At 41.5% G+C, this 19105-nt stretch overlaps 1 protein-coding gene and 1 pseudogene across 1 annotated transcript in view; both read left to right on the top strand.

Moving 5' to 3' along the window:
• Positions 1-19105, top strand: part of SETD1A (SET domain containing 1A, histone lysine methyltransferase) — a 350806-nt gene that overhangs the window by 316214 nt on the left and 15487 nt on the right. The gene's annotated exons all lie outside the window — the stretch shown is intronic.
• Positions 10546-11310, top strand: LOC117360969 (annotated as a pseudogene).

The raw sequence follows: 19105 nt of genomic DNA on the forward strand, positions 1-19105 counted from the left end.
CTCTTGCTTGTTGATGGAAAAAGTGTAAGAACATAAGAATTACCATACTAGGACAGACTGAAGGTCCATCAAGCTCAGTTTCCTTAGCAACAGCAGCAGATGAATCCAGAGACCAATGGGTTAGCACACATCTACCAGCAGGTGGAGATGAGAAACTGATTAACTGGTAGTCCTATTGGCTGGCACGCCTCCTGCATCTTCAGTATGCTCTATCTCCCAGCAGGTGATGGTCGCTATTCAACTAGCTCCTGAATGCTGGCTGTGACTGGAAAATTATTTTCTCCTGTTGAGGTTTCTTTTCAGTGAGACTGCCATTCTATTTCTCCAGTTGAGGTTTCTCTTCAGTGAGACAGCAATTTTATTTCTTCTGTTGAGGTTTCTCTTCAGTGAGACAGGGGTGTCTGGCTGAATGGTGCCAGCTTTAAAGGTTACACCTGGGCCCCCCCCCCCAGGTCCCTGCCTCACCCTCCCTCCAACGATAGAGGGTCTGACCGGGTCTCAATTTTTCTTCTTTCCTTCACTGCAAAAAAAAAAAAAAAAAAGAGACCACAGTGACTATTAAACAATTGTGCCTTCATAGTGCTAAGCAACCGGCATCTCCCTGCACTATCAACAAAGTTGTGAGTATATGTTTTATTTGAACTTCTTTTTTTATTTCTGGTTGTGGTGGAGCTGCGGGTTCGGTGTAAGTCTACAGAAGGAATATGTTTTTTATCAAACACTATATTTTGTAGAGTTGTAGAAATGGTTTAGTGACTGACAAGTAAATTTACATTTGTATGAAGTTTATTCAGTAAAGGGCTTCAGGTGTATGGATAGAGCTCCATTGATGGAACTAGTGCCTTCCCGCATGTTGTAGGCGCGCGCTTGTTTTCATACTCTGGCAGCAGCGCCACAGCGGTAATGGGATTTCTCCCCGAGGCGGACTCTGCTTGATAGTTCCCGCGGCCGGGTGGAGATAAATATTTGGATGGCTCTGGGTGTGTTCTTCACATAGCCGGTTCCTGACTGAGCGCAAGAGGCGTGCACTTATTTTCCTAAGTTAAGAACGAAGCAGCATTCATTTATTTCTCTCCAATATTCATTTTAAGCATTTTATATCATGACAGTGTGAAAAATATTTTAATGGTTGGCTCTGGGTAGGTTTTTAATGCATTTTTGATAGAGCCAGCTCATTTTGCCATTAAACAGGCATGCGCTTGAGTCTCCGGTGCTAGCAGGAGCACCGCAGCGTTCACGGAGTTTATTTTGCAGCTGACTTAGGTCACTATCCCGCAGCTTCCCTGTTTTCAGGGTTCTTCGCGTCAGGAGTAGTTCAACAGCTTTTGCCACTGTTGCAGTGATATACCTTGTGTGCATGTTTCCCCACTCTCTCTGCTTGAAAAGACTTAACTACTTTAATTGCAACTGTACTGTTATGCCTCACGGTGCTTAAGAAAGAGATTCTGCCCTGTGCTCAGCCGTGCAATCTCATTTTTTTTTCTGTTATGGGTTGGCAGAAGGCAAATTGCTGCACAGTGATGTCGGCGGCATGAGAGTACCCTGTGTTTCATACGGGTATCTTTTTATCTCTCTCGGTGTCCCTGAAGAGTGAGTCTATGGAAGTTTAGAGGTTTTCTTTTTCTTTGTGCCTCTGTGCAGCGCTGTGTGTGTCTGGTAGCACTAAAGTGCTGTTGGTATCTGGTAGCACTATAGAATTGATTCCTGAACTGTCTTTTCTATTTCTAGGGTGCCAGGGACTGCAAGTTTCAAAGCTTCTCACACAGATTTCTCAGGTCACCATCTTCTTATGGCACCTGCTAGACAGTCCCTCAAACTGGCAGGAAGAGCCGTGTAGCTCCTTCTAACCAGGAACAAGTTACCTATTTTCCCAAACCCACAGAGTAGCAAATGCTATGTGGCTGTTGGAATCATCCCTGAAGCTCTCTTTAGGGATGTGAGCTTTGTCTGATAACAATTAGGGTACAGCTTATTTCCCATGGGGCGGTCAATGCAGCTTCTAGATTCCTTCTTGTACGTCTTCACTTTAAAGGCAGTAAGTTTTTGGCTAACATTGCATGGAATTATTACTGTTTTCAGAATTCTGACATATTCCATCTTACTTTGCAAAGCTGGATTTTTTGTGGGAAAGTTCCTTTCTGGTTCCAAAATTTACAGCTCTAGTCCAGCCATTCCCCGACTGTCTTCTCTTCATTCTGAAGGGGTCTTCACTTCCTCTGATAACTCTTCACTTCCTCTGATAACTCTTTATGCTTTCTCGTGAGGGGAGAGACGCTATGATGTCAGGTCAGGGGGCTTTGGGCATTTTTCAGGATGCTTGCAACTTTGAATCCTTCTCCCAGATTCTTTCTTGGAGTCACCATGTATTGAGCTTCCAAAGGTTAAGTTTGTGTGAGACCCCTTTTAAAGTGTTACTGGTACTCGGGGCAGTAGTTTTAGTTCTTCCGGAACTAAGGGAAGTTATTCCATTTACTTCATAGTGCCTAAGATGAGGGAATTGGTCATACAGGCGCTGGATCTCATTATGGTAAATTAGTTTCTCAGAGTTAGACATTTCCGGTGAAAAACTGTGAGTATATTTACAATTTCCCTATGGATAATGAATTTGCACTATCTTCGCTTGGCTCTCATCGAGCAGCGCTATCAGTTTTGGCAGATGCCATTTGGCCTAGCCACAGCTCCATGAACATTTTTGAAAATGAGGGCAATAGTGGCATTTTGGCGCAAACAGGAGATTCAGGTACTTTCTTTCTTAGACGACTGCTTGATTTGGATGTCTTCCAGCCAGGTCAATTTGTCAGACAACAAACGGGTGATTTCTTTTATTTGAACTTCAATTCTTTGGATGTGAATCTTCAAATTTCCAAAGAGCTCTTTTCTCCTATGCTAATTATTGGAATATCAGGGGATGTTGTTCACGTAGGAGAGGAATGTGTTTCTTCCCAGAGACTGGGGCGACAGGTTACAGTCTCAGGTTTGCCTTCTTCAGTCACCAAGAACAAGAGTATGGGATTCTGTACAGGTTCTAGGTTCTTTTTTTCCCAATTCATTATTATTTTCAAATCTTACAATAAGTGTAACAATAAATACAACATTTTTTTAACTTCAGTATCATACTTAATATTCTGTTAATATCTATTTCAAAATTATTTCCCCCCTCCTTCCTAAACAATCACAATGACTGACATATATAATTTCTATAATGATCCTCAATTCAATATATCTAAATTTATTATCCTATCAAACCTCCCCCCTCCCGGATGTGCATGTTTATAGGAGAAAACAATAATTAGATGTTATAATATTTTGCTAATGGCTCCCAAATCTGAAATTTTTTAAAATTCCCTTTCTGTATGGCTAATGTTCTTTCCATTTTATACATATGACACAATGAATTCCACCAAAAACTATAGTTAAGCCTCTTCCAATTGCTTGTAATTTGTTGTATGGCGACTCCTGTCAATATTAATAAAAGTCTGTTGTTCTTAGATGATATTTGACTTTTAGCTCTCATTGACATGCCAAATAACACAGTATCATAAGACAATGCCACTGGATTTTCCAATAAACAATTTATTTGGCCCCATATTGAATTCCAAAACGCCTAAATAAGTGGATAGTAGAACAATAAATGATCTAAAGTCCCTACTTCAAGATGACAATGCCAACATTTATTTGACTTAGAGCTATCTAACTTTTGTAACCGAACAGGGGTCCATAATGCTCTTATGTAACAGAAAAAACCAAGTTTGTCTCATAGATGCTGACATTGTACATCTCAACCTCCAAGTCCAGATTCATGCCCACTGAGATGCAGAAATTTGGTGCTTAATCTCAATACTCCAAATGTCCTTAAGACCAGTTTCTGGTTTCTTATTTATCAATCCAGCTAACAATTTATACCATTGTGCGGCCTAGGATCTATGGTGGTGACTCCACTGGGAACTTCGGCTCGCTTTCACATGAGAATGCAACAGCAGTCGCTTTTGTTCCAGTGGTTCCCGGTATCTCAAGGCTCCAATTGTAGTATCTAGTAGGCTCCTCAAGCATCGCTCAATATAATTTGGTGGCTCAGCAAGATTAATCTTTTCAAAGGCATTCCTCGGTCTTTGCTGGATTGGCTCAAAGTCGCCAAACATCCCAGGCTGTCGGGTTGGGGGGGCTCAGTGCCTTCAATCCTCAGCGCAAGGAGTCAGTACTCGTCATTCTTCTGGACTGAAGCACGGTCTGGCTACCGTTTCAGGAGTTTCAGACCATTCTTCCGGAATGACGATAAAGGTCTTTTAGGACAGTGTTATGACGGTGGTATTTCTCTACGGCCAGGAAAGTACGTGATGTACTCAGTTGGCGAGTAAAGTAATGGTTCTACTTCAATGGGTGGAATCTCATCTTCCTCTTCTGTCAGCGCATCATATTACAGGACAGGAAAAGGGTTTAGATAGACTTTCTCACCACAAAATCTGAGCATGGATCGTCTATTGTATGTTAAAATGTACAGCGCTGTATACGCCTTTCAGCGCTTTGGAAATAATAAATAGTAGTAGAAGTAAAATCTTCCACATCCTGGAAATTGGAAACTATTTGGTCAGGTGTTCCAGCTCTTTGTGTAAATGTGAGATCTCCTAGAACTAGACCTCATGGCCTTGTCTTGAAATTTAAAGCTTCCTAGCTTCTTCAGCAGACGCAGGGAATGGCAGTCAGAGGGGGTAGCAGCGTTGCTTCTTTCTCACCTCTGGTTTCTCTTTTTAAGTGTTTTCCCCTGGCTGATGATTGGATGGATTTGCCATCTCAAGCTCGCTTTCAGGGCACAGTAATTAGAGAATCTCTGGATTGGCTATGCCATCCTTGCTATGCGGATCTGATGAGTCTTTCGACGGCTGAACTGTTGAGATTCCTGGTATCTCCGGATTTACTCACCTAGGGTCCAATCAACATGGATATTTGTCCTACATTGATATTACGACCTAGCTTTTGAGAAGTCATGGCTGACATGTAAGAGTTATGCGAAGCAGGTTATTTCTTCTCTTCTCCAGGCAATACAGACGTCTTCACCTGTGGCTTATGCTTCCTTTTGGAGGCTTTTCCATTCTTGGGTACTTCTCAACATTGGCACTCTTCCAAAGTTCTATGTTTTATATTCTTTCTTTTTTGACACAAGCATATTGCCAAGGGCTTAACGTTCAATTCCCTTCAGCTTCAACTGGCAATCTTAGCTTGTTACAAGGGCTAGGTATCTCGCTCTTCGCTTACTTTTCAGCTTCATGTAGTTCAGTTCCTAAAAGTACAGTATATTCGTACATCTCTTAAGAAGCCCTGACCAGAGTACAGTCTTAAGGTACTTCTTCGCAGTTTACAGAAGGCTTCGTTTCAACCTTGTCTTTTGAGACTCTAAAAGGCTGTGACGTTGAACATGGTGTTTCTTGTGGCCATGGCTTTAGCTCAGCAGTTTTCTGAGTTGCAGGCCTTGTATGGAGGGGATTCTTATTTCTGATTTACAAATTCTGGAGTGTCAGTTCGGACAATACCACAATTTCTTTCTAAGTTGGTGTCATCCTTTCTTTTATACCGCTCTCACTTTTCCTTCCTTCTTCCTGGGAGGAGGAATGGGGAGGCGAGCTTTTCTTCACTGCGTTTTTGTTTTTTTTTAAGTGCGTAGCATTCTCCGCAATCTGTAGGATTCTAACGACTTTTAGTCATTTAGTTCACCTCTTTGTATTCTTCAAGGGACGCGACAAACATGGCAGCGTCCAAAGCCTCCATCGCTCAAAGGGTCCTGGAGGACATTCTTTACGCTTACTTGATGGCAGGAAAGCAGCTGGCGGAAGAACTTCATGACCATTCAGTCAGAGCAATGGCGACTACTTGGACTCAGTCCAGAGGTTTTTTCCTTGGAGGAGTTTTGTCACGCGGCTATTTAGTCTTCCAAGAATACTTTATCTCAGCATTACCGGTTGGATGTGGGGGCGCATGCGGAGGCTACGTTTAGTGCTTCGGTTGTTGCGGAGGCAGCGTTTGCTTCCCACCCAGATTGAGGATTGCTTTGCTACATCCTATTGGTCTCTGGATTCATCTGCTGCTGTTGCTAAGGAAGGAAAAATTATGTTCTTACCTGTTAATTTTCTTTCCTTTAGACGCAGCAGATGAATCCAGAGCCCCACCCTTTCTGGATATTGACTGTCGGTTTTTTCTTTTTCAACTTTCGAAGTCTGTTATTATTGATAGTTGTATTCTGTATTATTACCTTTTGAAATTTGTTATGGGAAAGAAGTTTTTTACATGCTAAGCATATTGATGGTTAAGGTGCTTGGGCAAGGAGCAATACTGAAGATGCAGGAGGCGTGCCAGCCAATAGGACCACCTGTTAATCAGTTTCTCTATCTCCACCTGCTGGTAGATGTGTGCTATCCCATTGGTCTCTGGATTCATCTGCTGCGTCTAAAGGAAAGAAAATTAACGGGTAAGAACATAATTTTTCCATCCTGTTTCCAACAGTGGCCATCCCAGGTCCCTAGTACCTAGCTAGATCCCAATAATATAGAGCAGGGGTTCTCCATAGATGGCAGGGAATGCAGCCCCATTTATAATCCTCCTTCATCTCTTTTGTTTAACTATTTCTGTTCGTTATACCCTGAGTGCTAAAATGGAATCCTGGTCAGCATTGGAATCCCATTGCATGCTCAGTTGTCCTCCAAAGAAAGGGTTTGCTGAGCTTGTGGAGAGTTTCGCACACAGGCTTCCTCCTTAGAATGCTACCTGTGAGTATGGCTTCATTACCCAATGGTCTAAGGAGAAACCCCTTTACAAATAAACAAATAGACTTGCTGTGTGTCAGGTGTGACATTTAGATTTTATCCAGTATCCATTACATTACATTACATTACATTAGTGATTTCTATTCCGCTTGTGCCTTGCGGTTCTAAGCGGATTACAAGTTAGAAGACTGGACATTTCCAGTATCATTGTAGTACATGTAATTAAGAATGCGTCAAGTTACAATTGTTATTCTGGACTTTTCCAGGAGAAATTGATAGCAGATAGTAGATAGTGATAGGTTGTTTAGACGAATAGAGATAATATTGTCCGGATTCTGTTGTTTAGACGAATAGAGATAATATTGTCCGGATTCAAGGTGTTGCTGGTGGTGGTGGTAGGGTGGTCATGAGAGCATTTTCTAATACTTTTGTGAGGTTATGATGATGGGAAGTGTTTTTTGAAGAGATGAGTTTTGATTTCTTTTCGGAATACTTTAGTGTCTATTGATTTGGTCAGTAGATTGGTGATGGTAGTATCGATCTTTGCTGCCTGTGTCGCTAAAAGGCTGTCATATAGTTTCTTTCGTCGTGTTCCTTTGAGAGGGGGGTGAGTGAATAGGCTCTGAGTTCTCCTTAATCTGTGTGAGAGGTTACGGTGTATTCTGTTGTTTAGGTAGCTGGGTGCTGTTCCATGTATTACTTTGTATAGTAGACAGTAGAATTTGAACTGGGATCTTGCTTTTATTGGTAGCCAGTGTGAGTCTATGTATGCTTTGGTGATGTGGTCATATTTGCCTAGTGAGTAGATGATTCTGAGGGCTGTATTCTGAACTGTCTGTAATTGTTTTATCATGTAGTTTGGGCATGATAGGTATAGGCTGTTACAGTAATCTACAATACTTAGTACTAGGGATTGTACTAATATCTTGTATTGATCTTTGTTGAAGAATTTTCTTATTTTTCTTAGGTTACGTATTGTGAAGAAAGCTCTTTGGATGATTTTGTGGATTTGAGACTGCATTGTGCAGTTTCTGTCTAGTTGTATTCCCAGGATCTTGAGTGTACTTTGCATTGGGTACTTGATTGTATTTACTTCTAGTTCTGTGAGAGATGGTTTTTTTTTCCTTTTCTAGTAGTAGGAATTTAGTTTTTTCCGAGTTCAGTTTTAGTTTATGACTTGACATCCATTTTTCTACCGTTTCCATTATTATTTTCAGGTGGTTTGTGGATAAGGGGTCTTGAATATTAAAGGGGAGGAGGATAGTTATATCATCTGCGTAGCTGAATGATACTGTGTTTAGGGCATCTAGGGTTATGCCTAGGGATGCTATGAAGAGGTTAAATAATATGGGTGATAATGGTGATCCTTGTGGTACTCCACATGGGTTTGACCATGGGTCGGATATGTGCTCTTTTGATTTGACTTTGTATGTTCGTGTTTTGAGGAAGCTTTGGAACCATTTGTGAACATTACCTGAGATTCCTATTGCGTCTAATATCTGGAGTAGTGTGTGATGGTCAACTAGGTCGAATGCCGCAGAAAGATCGAGTTGAATGAGAAGCAGCTTGTTTCCTTTGCTGAGGTGTTGTCGGGCAATGTCTAGTAGTGATACCAGTAGAGTTTCTGTGCTATGGTTGGATCTGAATCCAGATTGTGATGGATGTAGTATGTGATGGTCTTCAAGGTAGTTGGAGAGGTGTTGTGCGACAAGGCCTTCTGTAATTTTAATGTATAGTGGGATTGAAGCGATTGGTCTATAGTTTGCAGGATTATCTATAGGACCTTTGGGATCTTTTAGGATAGGTGTAATTATGATTTCTCCTAATTCCGGTGGGAAATGACCTTCACTTAGTGTTGTTTGAAGCCATAGTGTGAGGCTAGCTTTAAATTTGGTGGAAGCTGTTGCTAGTAAGTATGAGGGACAGTTGTTCAAGTCACATGAGGATTTGCTGTATTTTTTTGTAAAGCCTGTTCAAGTCTGACCATTGTATCTTTGGGAAGTTTGACCATATCCTGTCTGCTGGGATTGCTTCATCTGTTTTGGGATTGATTCGTATTTCTTCTATGTTGATTCTTGAATTGTTGAATGTGGATCTGGTTGTGATGATTTTGTGTTTGAAGTGATCCGCTAATTGGGTGGCTGTGGGAGTTTGGTTTCCTTGGGTGGCGAGTTTTAATATGTTTTTATGTGGGGGGCATGGCTTAGAGTGTGCAAGATGGTAGCTTAATCGCGGAACTCCTCAAGCCCCAGCAACAAATTGAAAGAAAAGAGTTTCACGGACCTTGCCCCTCTAATAAAAAGCGCTGTAAAGTTGTTTGGAGATGGCAACAACGCAGCAGGGAAAAGCTGAGAAGCCGAGTACGTCGGGTGTGACTGCTAAAAGATCAAAAATTACTCAGCTGACTCCAACAAAGGTGCTGATCCCGAGTGATGAAGAGGATGTGCTAGGAAAGGCAGATATTATGGCGGAGTTGTTTAAAATACAGCTGATGATACAGGATAATATCAATTAAATCATGGAGGTAAAGGAGGAAGTTGTCAGCCTAAAACAACAGATGCAGATAGTGGATCAGAGAATGCTGCTGATTGAAGATAGAGTTGAGCAGGTGGAAGCTATAACAAAAAAATGTGAAACTGAGAGACAGGCTGTGGAGTTACTGAAAAATCAACTTATTGATATGGAGAATAGAGGAAAGAGGAAAAATATAAGACTTCTGGGTTTAGCTGAGAATTTGGAAGGTGGAGATGCAGTACAATTTTTGGAGACATTACTGCCTAAGCTGCTTCAGTTAAATTCTAAATGGCAGTTAGAAATAGAACAGGCACACAGAATCCCTGTAAAACGCTCAGCTAACCAGTCTGGCCCAAGACCATTGATTTTTAAAGTTCTACGTTTTCAACATGCGTTAGAAATTTTAAAATTGTCCAAAGCTAATAAAAATTTGAATTATAAAGGCTCCAAGTTGTTGATGGTTCCTGATTTTGCAAAATCAACAGCAAATATAAGGAAACAGTTACTTCTGCTGAGACAACAACTGAAAGAGAAGGGTTTCACATATGGTCTTTATTATTCATCCACCATGAGAGTCTCTAATGGGAATAAATCCATGTATTTTCAAGATCCAGAAAAACTAAAAGAATTCTTGTTGAATGCAGAGCCTATGTCTATTTAATATATGGAGTTTTGTGGAGATAAGAATGATAAAAAGAATAGCAGTTATGTTAAAACTTTGATATATTTTACAAGGTTTTCTCTTTATTGAAAAATGCTGTGAGTAAGTTTTTTTTTATTGTATGAAGGAAGCATTTTAATTCCTGGGCTTATATGAGCTGATGATGGAGTTCATAGAATTCAATTTTACAGAAGTCCAGTGGTAATTTATTTATAATATCAATATTTTTTCAAGTTTCAAGCCACTTTAAGTATGCCATTTGTCTCTGATTACCAAGACATGCTATTGTGTACAGTACTGTAATCACAACATATTTGAACCCTGTGTGAGATGTGCGTGGCATTCAGCAAAAGTATGGCAGTGTATTCCCCTAAGAGAAGAGAGAAGATCAAAGTTGTCCCTTTCAAAAAGAATGAGCAAGAAATCTTGGGGAAAGAGGAGCAACAGCAAAATCTGGGGATCCTGAACCCAAGTTAGAAGCAAAGACAGAGGGAATGCTCTTGGGTAGAACTGCCCAGTTCCAGCAGATCAATTATACACAAGCTTGGACTTTTTGTGCGGCCACATAAGAAAACATTGTATAATTTTAGTGGAGATTAACAAGTTAATAAATTACCAGGAAAATGTGACTCAAGGACCACTATATTTTCTTCTGAAGGTCGCCTATATTAGGTTGAATATGCCATGGAAGCCATTGGACATGCAGGTACCTGCCTTGGAATTTTAGCAAATGATGATGTTTTGATAGTGGCAGAGAGGCGAAACGTCTACAAGGCTTCTTGATTCAGTCTTCTTTTCAGAGAAGATCTATAATCTTAATTGGATATGGCTGGCAGTGGTGCAGATATAACTTCAGATGCCAGTGTATTGACAAATGAACTAAGATTGTTTGCTCAAAGGTATCTTCTGCAGTATCAGGTGTCTATACTTTGTGAACAATTGGTTACTTGCCTGTGTGTTATCAAGCAAGTTTATACACAGTTTGGGGGAGAGAGTCCTTTTGGTGCGTCCCTTTTTTACATTGGTTAGGATAATCAATATGGTTTTCAGTTGTATCAGAATGACCCCAGTGGAAATTATGGAGGGTGGAAGGTCACTTGCATTGGAAACAACAGTGCTGCAGCTGTGTCCATGTTGAAACAAGATTACAAAGAAGGAGAATTGAGCTTAAGGTCAGCTTTTACTTTAGCTATTAAAGTGCTAAACAAGGCCATGGATGTCAGCAAACGGTCTGTGGAGAAAGTTGAAATTGCAATACTGACTAGAGAAAATGGAATAACAACAATAAGAGTTCTGAAGCAAAAGGAGGTAGAAGAATTAATAAAGAAGCATGAGGAAGAAGACGCAAAATTCAAACGAGAGAATATCAAAATTAGAAGTTGAAGAAATAGTTGGAGTGTTGAACAAATAGCCTATTGAGTGCCGATGGACTAATAGGAGAATGAAAAGTTGGAATAATGAAAGAGTAAAGCATAGAGAGTTGATACAGTTTTTTGAATGGATCAATTTAATACCGGAAGGCTCATGTGTAATGGCATATTTTATCAAATGTACTGAAGATTTTTCTTTTTGGTGGCTAGTTACTTATGTTAAAATTTTATTTTTTATTTATAACAGTGTAATGTCTCTCAGCAGTCAACTTGCATTTATTTGTATATTTTATTCTTTTAAGTTTGAAAGATACTTTTCTTAACAATAAATTTGTATAATTTTAATAAATTTATATATTAGAGATTTTTAAAGGATAGGGTGCTACCTTTGTTTTAGATGGATTTCTGATTCGATAAATTATTGTTATATGGGAGGTTTTATTTTCTTATGAGATTAAAAATTTTTTACTGGATGATATAATTGATATTTTTAACTTTAATTAATGGAGTTTATTTTTAATATTTATTGTTTCTGGGGTATAGTATTTTATATGTAATTTGTATAATTTTAAGATTAATTTGCATATTAGGGGTTTACAGTTAGGGTGATATCTTGTTCAGATGAATTTGTGATTTGATAAATTAAAGATATTTGGGCTGTCTGTTTTCTTATAGGGTAAATGGGAGGATTTTTATATAATGATAAAGAGGTGTATATAAATAAATAAATAAAAATTTTGCAAATTAAGAATGTTTATATTATTTATAATAATCTTAAGAAATGATAAGATAATAAAGTGAGTTCGAGTTGCCGGGGGGAGGGGTTTAGTGTTTGCTTACCTCAATGTGTGTTCTAAGACAGTCAGTGTGTGTGTGGGGGGGGGGGGTTGGGAGGGAGAAGGGAGGGTTTTATAGGTTTGGGAAGGTTGAGTGGGAAGAAATGGATTGTTTTGGGGGGATGAGGGTTGAGGGAAGGGAGGGTTTAGGAAACATAGAAACATAGAAGATGACGGCAGAAAAGGGCTACAGCCCATCAAGTCTGCCCACTTTGCTTACCCACCCCCTGTCTATGCCCTAATGACCCAATTTCCTTATCTTGACCCTCGTAGGGATCCCACATGGGTATCCCATTTATTCTTAAAGTCTGGCACGCTGTCGGCCTCGATCACCTGCACTGGAAGCTTGTTCCAATGATCAACCACTCTCTCTGTGAAGAAATACTTTCTGGTGTCGCCATGAAATTTTCCGCCCCTGAGTTTGAGCGGGTGCCCTCTTGTGGCCGAGGGTCCCTTGAGAAAGAAAATATCATCTTCCACTTCGACACGTCCCGTGAGGTACTTAAATGTTTCGATCATGTCTCCCCTCTCCCTACGTTCCTCGAGAGTGTAGAGCTGCAATTTGTTCAGTCTCTCTTCGTACGAGAGACCCTTGAGCCCCGAGATCATCCTGGTGGCCGTCCGCTGAACCGATTCAATTCTGCGCACATCTTTACTGTAATGTGGCCTCCAGAATTGCACACAGTACTCCAGATGAGGTCTCACCATGGCCCTGTACAACGGCATTATGACTTCAGGCTTTCGGCTGACGAAACTTCTATTGATACAACCCAATATCTGCCTTGCCTTAGATGAAGCCTTCTCCACTTGATTGGCAGTTTTCATGTCTGCACTGATGATTACTCCTAAATCTCGTTCTGCTGAAGTCCTAGTTAAAGTTTCTCCGTTCAAGAAGTACGTCCTGCATGGATTTCCGCTGCCGAGGTGCATGACCTTGCATTTCTTAGCATTGAAGCCTAGCTGCCAGGTTGAGGACCAACTTTCCAATGTAAGCAGGTCCTGCGCCATATAATTCTGTAAACTGCATTCACTTACTATATTACATAGTTTGGCGTCATCGGCGAATAGTGTTATTTTACCTTGAAGCCCTTGAGTCAGAACCCCTATAAATATGTTGAAAAGGAGTGGACCCAGGACCGAGCCCTGCGGCACTCCACTGGTCACCTCCGATGTTTTAGAGAGGGTACCATTAACCACCACCCTCTGAAGTCTGCCACTCAGCCAATCATTGACCCATGCAGTTAGTGTCTCTCCTAACCCCATCGATTCCATCTTGCTTAGCAGCCTGCGGTGTGGGACACTGTCAAAAGCTTTACTGAAGTCCAGGTACACGACGTCCAAAGACTCTCCCAAGTCCAACTTTCTTGTTACCCAGTCAAAGAAGCTGATGAGATTGGATTGGCAGGACCTACCCTTGGTGAATCCATGCTGACTGGGATCCTGAAGATTCCCTTCATTCAAGATCGTGTCCAATTTGCTTTTAATTAGTGTTTCCATGAGTTTGCACACTATTGATGTGAGACTCACCGGTCTATAATTCGCAGCCTCTGCCCTGCAACCCTTTTTATGCAGAGGAACGACATTAGCTAATTTCCAGTCCAGGGGAACTTTCCTCTTACTTAGGGAGAGATTGAATAGCTCAGCCAACGGTTTTGCCAGGACATCGCTCAATTCTCTGAGCACTCTTGGGTGCAAATTGTCTGGTCCCATGGCTTTGTTCACCTTGAGTCTTGCCAGTTCACTGTAAACTTCACCTGGTGTGAACTCAAAATTCTGAAACGGGTCTTCTGTGTTTAGTGTTGCCTTCAACTGCGGACCGTGTCCTGGTGCCTCACAGGTGAAGACTGAGCAGAAGTATTCATTCAGTAGTTCAGCTTTATCGGAATCTGCTTCCACGTAACTTCCGTCCGGTCTTCTAAGGCGTATTATCCCTCCTGTGTTCCTTTTTCTGTCACTAATATACCTGAAGAAGGAGTTGTCCCCCTTTTTAATGTTTTTTGCCAGAATTTCTTTCACTCGAAGTTTTGCCTCCCTAACTGCCATTTTGACCGCTGTAGACCTGGTCCTATATTCTACCTTTGCCTCTCTTTTCTCCGTGCGCTTGTAGGAGAGAAACGCTTTTTTCTTCTCCTTAATGAGGTGCGAGATCTCCGCGGTGAACCATTGGGGTTTATTGTTTCTTTGTCGTTTATTTACTGATTTTATGAAGCGGCTAGTTGCTTCATGTATGGTTGATTTCAGTGTTAACCACTTAGCTTCTACATCATCGGTCTCCGTTTGGTCCTGCAGGGTCCTGCAGCGTCCGATGGACGAAATCTCCCATGCGTGTGAAGTCTGTGCCCCGGAAATTGAGTACCTTTGTTTTCGTGTTTGATCTAGGGAAGATTAATTTGGAAACAGGTCATGGTTTATGAGATTATTTTCAGGAAAATGGTGTTCATTTTGGAAACTTATAATTTTTTTGATTATTTGTCTTTAAAGAATCACTTTAGTTTTATATATTATGATGGCTTTTTAAAAATTTTCACTCAATGTGAATGGCCTAAATCACCAGATCAAAAGAAAAAAGTGTTATCCTTTCTGAAAAAGCAGAATGCGGATGTTTGTTACATACAAGAGACCCATCTTAATTTGACAGAATCTAAGAAATTGGAAGGGGGATGGGTGAAGCATTGTTTTTATGCTCCTGCCGTTGGGAAAAAAGCAGGTGTGGCTATACTTATTAATAAAAAATGTAATGCCACTTTTCATTTGGTAAGTTCAGATCCTCAAGGCAGATGGGTAGAAATGAGTATGGGAAATACTACTTTGACTTTGTTTAATGTGTATGCCCCTAATTCGAATCAACAGGAATTTTTTAAAACATTACAGAGATTGTTGCTCCCACTGGCTGCTTCTAAATTAGTTGTGGCTGGAGATTTTAACGCTGTTATGGATCCATTATTAGATAAAAAGCCATGTAAAAATATAAAATCTTTAGAGTTAGATAATTTGGCTCATTCATGTGATTTAAAAGATATTTGGCGTATTCTTCATTTTAATGAACAAAAGTCTAAAGCCGTCAAAACAGCAGTTAGGGAGGCCAAATTCCACATGGAGGAGTCTCTAGCGAAGAACATCCAGAAAGGAGATAAATCCTTCTTCAGGTATATCAGTGACAGAAATAAGAACTCAGGCGGGATAGTACGTCTTAGGAAACCAGACGGAGACTATGTTGAAGCGGACTCGGAAAAAGCCCAACTGTTAAATGAATACTTCTGCTCAGTCTTCACCTGCGAGGCGCCAGGACTCGGCCCTCAGCTACAGACAAGGGTTGACGCAGATGACCCGTTTAGTAATTTCGAGTTTACACCCAGCGGTGTCTACTGCGAGCTGTCAAAGCTTAAGGTTAACAAGGCAATGGGGCCTGACAACCTACACCCCAGGATGCTCAGGGAGTTGTGTGATGTCTTGGCGGAACCGCTATTCGCGCTCTTCAATATCTTCCTTAGTACGGGTAACGTCCTGTTGGACTGGAAGACGGCTAACGTCATTCCACTCCACAAGAAAGGCTCCAAGATGGAGACAGCAAACTACAGACCGGTGAGTCTCACCTCAATAGTGTGCAAACTAATGGAAACTCTAATCAAACGCCAATTGGATACGATCCTGAACGAGGAGAATCTACGGGATCCCCGTCAACATGGATTTACTAAGGGGAGATCCTGCCAATCCAACCTGATCAGCTTCTTTGACTGTGTGACGAGGAAGCTGGATGTTGAGGAGTCCCTGGACATCGTATACCTGGACTTCAGTAAAGCATTCGATAGTGTACCACACCGCAGGTTGCTGAGCAAGATGAGTTCTATAGGATTGGGCGACACATTGACGAAATGGGTTGGGAACTGGCTTAGAGGTAGGTTTCAGAGGGTAGTGGTGAAAGGCACCCCCTCCAAAATGATGGAGGTAATCAGTGGAGTGCCGCAGGGCTCGGTACTGGGCCCGATCCTATTCAACATCTTTATAAGAGACTTGGCAGAAGGGCTGCAAGGTAAAATAACATTATTCACCGATGACGCCAAACTAAGCAATGTAGTGGGCAAAAGCATAACAGACATAAATTCAATGTCCAACAACATGATGCACTACTCCTACTGGAGTGCTGATCTAGGTCCTGGCAACTCAGCTTCAATGCCAAAAAATGCAAAGTCATGCACCTGGGCAGCCATAATCCATGCAAGACTTACACCCTTAATGGCGAGATCCTAACAAGAACTGAAGCAGAGCGAGACTTAGGGGCAGTGGCGTACCTAGGTTATGTGGCATCCGGGGCCCATCATTTTTTGACACCCCCCCCATGTAAAAAAATATTTTTTGTAATGATCATGAAACGGAATAAATGGTCAATAGAAACAGGCAGTGAAAATTTTCTTATATTCCAAACATAACATAACATAAATTATGTCTGAATTTTCATGACATCAGAAGTACATATGGAGTAGTTGCAGGTGATGCTTGGGACAGTTCTGATTGTGTTAGTTCGGTTTTGTGTGTTTTTTGAATAGAAGGGTTTTTATTTCTTTTTGAAGGTTTTGCAGTCTGTGGTCGATGTCAATTGGTTGTAGAGTTGGGGGTCGAGTGTTGCAGCTCAAATGGCTAGGAGGTTGTCGAACAGTTTTTTCTTTTGACGTTTTTGGTTGGAGGGTGTGGGAATGGTGCGTGAGTTCTCCTATGTCTGTTTGAAGTGGATTGAATTATTTAGCTGAAGAAATTAGTTACCCCCTCATCCCACACACATTAATTCTCTTCCATTTTTGTTCCCATTATAAAAACACTGATAAGTTCCCAGAAAAAAAATACATTAAAATAAGAAGTGAAAACAAAGGCCCCTACAGATGAGAATATAACATAAGAATAGCCTAACTGGGTCAGAACAATGGTCCATCATGCCCAGTAGCCCATTCTCATGGTAGCCAATCCAGGACACTAATACCTGGTCAAAACCCAAAGAGTAGCAATATTCCATGCTACCGATCTAGGGCAAGCAGACACTTCCCCCATGTCTTAATAACAGATTATGGACTTTTCCTCCAGGAATTTGTCCAAATCTTTCTTAAAACCAGCTACACTATCTGCTTTTACCATAACTTCTGGCCACTTCATTTTTAAGTTTAGATCTTTCCTTTCAAACAGAGACCTTGCTAGATGTCAAATACAGCACAAGGTAACTTCACATGGACTTTGCTGTGTAGGAAATGTGAATCTCCTCATACACCCACCATATAGTGTAAAAATGTGCAAAGGTCTGTTTTTTTCTTTCGATCACTACATAGCCTAATGTCACACAAGCAACGCTGTTACAAACATATTCTGTAGGTCAATGCTAAGGATAACAAAGTTTCCTTCCTTGGACCAGAAGGAGATACTGATAAACCACTGGAAGAGATCCCAAAACAACACCCAAAGACCCACTCAGTGTGTGAACCAGTTGAGTGGAGTGGACTAACTGGGGGGTAGAAATGGGCCCGGAGTTTGCTCAGCAGAATTTCCCAGACCACCTCTTCCTCTCAACACATTGACACGCTGCCACCATCACCACTAGGAACACCTCACTGGGTAGGCCAGCTATGCTATAAACTTTATAAAACACATTATTATATTTTCTTATAAAGCACATATTTTAACTGAACTCTCTGACATCCTCAGCCTTTCCATTCACAAAAATAGAAGGAAGAAAAGTTCCCATTTCCTGCTGTCTCATGTCCCTGGCCTATACAAAATTTTTTTTCTGCAGACCCTTCAAAAGTCTGACCAAATCCTCGTTTCACTTGCATTATAAAGTACTGAGGATGCCATCTCTCCCCAAGCCCAGGTCCTAAAGTCTAAGACAGTAGCACAAACTAATGCTGCCAGATTCAGGAAAAAAAATTTCGATTCGATTCAGCCTATTGAATTGGTTTTTCAATTCGATTTTCCTGCCCAGTTGGGTGATTTTTTTCAAAACTCCTGGTGGGTTTTATAGCTTTTTCACCCCCTTTGGCTTCTAACCACACTGGCGCTGTGGTGTAAATAAAATAAAGAAACAAAAAGGACTTTTCCTCTCTCTGTTAAATCCTATCTCACGTTTGCAGTCCAACACCAGCTCTGGCAGGATACATATTTCAAATCTGTCTTATTAAAATCACAAAACAGAAAATAAAATTAATTTTTCTACCTTTTGTTGTCTGGTTATATTTCAAATCTTGTTGGTCCAGGGCTCTGGTTTTCTTCTGAGAACTTGATTGCCAGGGTCTCCTTCTTTCTGCATGCTAACCATCCATCTGCCAACTCTGTCCTCCCTTTCCATTTCCCTTCCCTTCCCAGGAAGTCTGGTATATTTCCTTTTTTTCATCTCCCTCCACAGATCCACCTTTTCTTAACTACCCTTTCATCCGGCATCTCTCCCTCCTTCCCCACCACCCCAGAGTCTACCATCTCTCCCTTTCTTTTCCTAATTACCCTCCTATCCAGTATCTCTATTCCTCCTCCACACCATCCCTTGTGTCCAATTTCTCTCCCTTTCTGTTCCTTCCCTCCCTAATCCCATGGTCCATCATCTCTCTCCCTCTCCTCTATTTTCAGACTCATTATTTCTTTCCCCCCCCCCAAGTTTGGCATATGCACGTCTCTTTGAACACCCCCTTCCCTCCGTGTATTTCTAAACCAGGGTCCCCCCCCAAAGGCCTGTCCCCCCTTAAAGGTCTGCCTGTCCCCCCTTGAAGGCCTGCACCCCCTTGAAGGCCTGTCCCACCCCCTTGAAGGCCTGTCCCCCTCTTGTAGGCCTGCCTGCCTGTCCCCCACTTGAAGGTCTGCACCCCCCCGAAGGCCTGCACCCCCCCTTGAAGGCCTGTCCCACCCCCTTGTAGCTTGTCCCCTCCCTTGTAGGCCTGTCCCCCCTTGAAGGCCTGCCTGCCTGTCCCCCCCTTGAAGGCCTGTCCCCCCCTTGAAGGCCTG

The sequence above is a fragment of the Geotrypetes seraphini genome, chromosome 5 (assembly GCF_902459505.1).
Source record: "Geotrypetes seraphini chromosome 5, aGeoSer1.1, whole genome shotgun sequence".
NCBI lineage: Eukaryota > Metazoa > Chordata > Amphibia > Gymnophiona > Dermophiidae > Geotrypetes > Geotrypetes seraphini.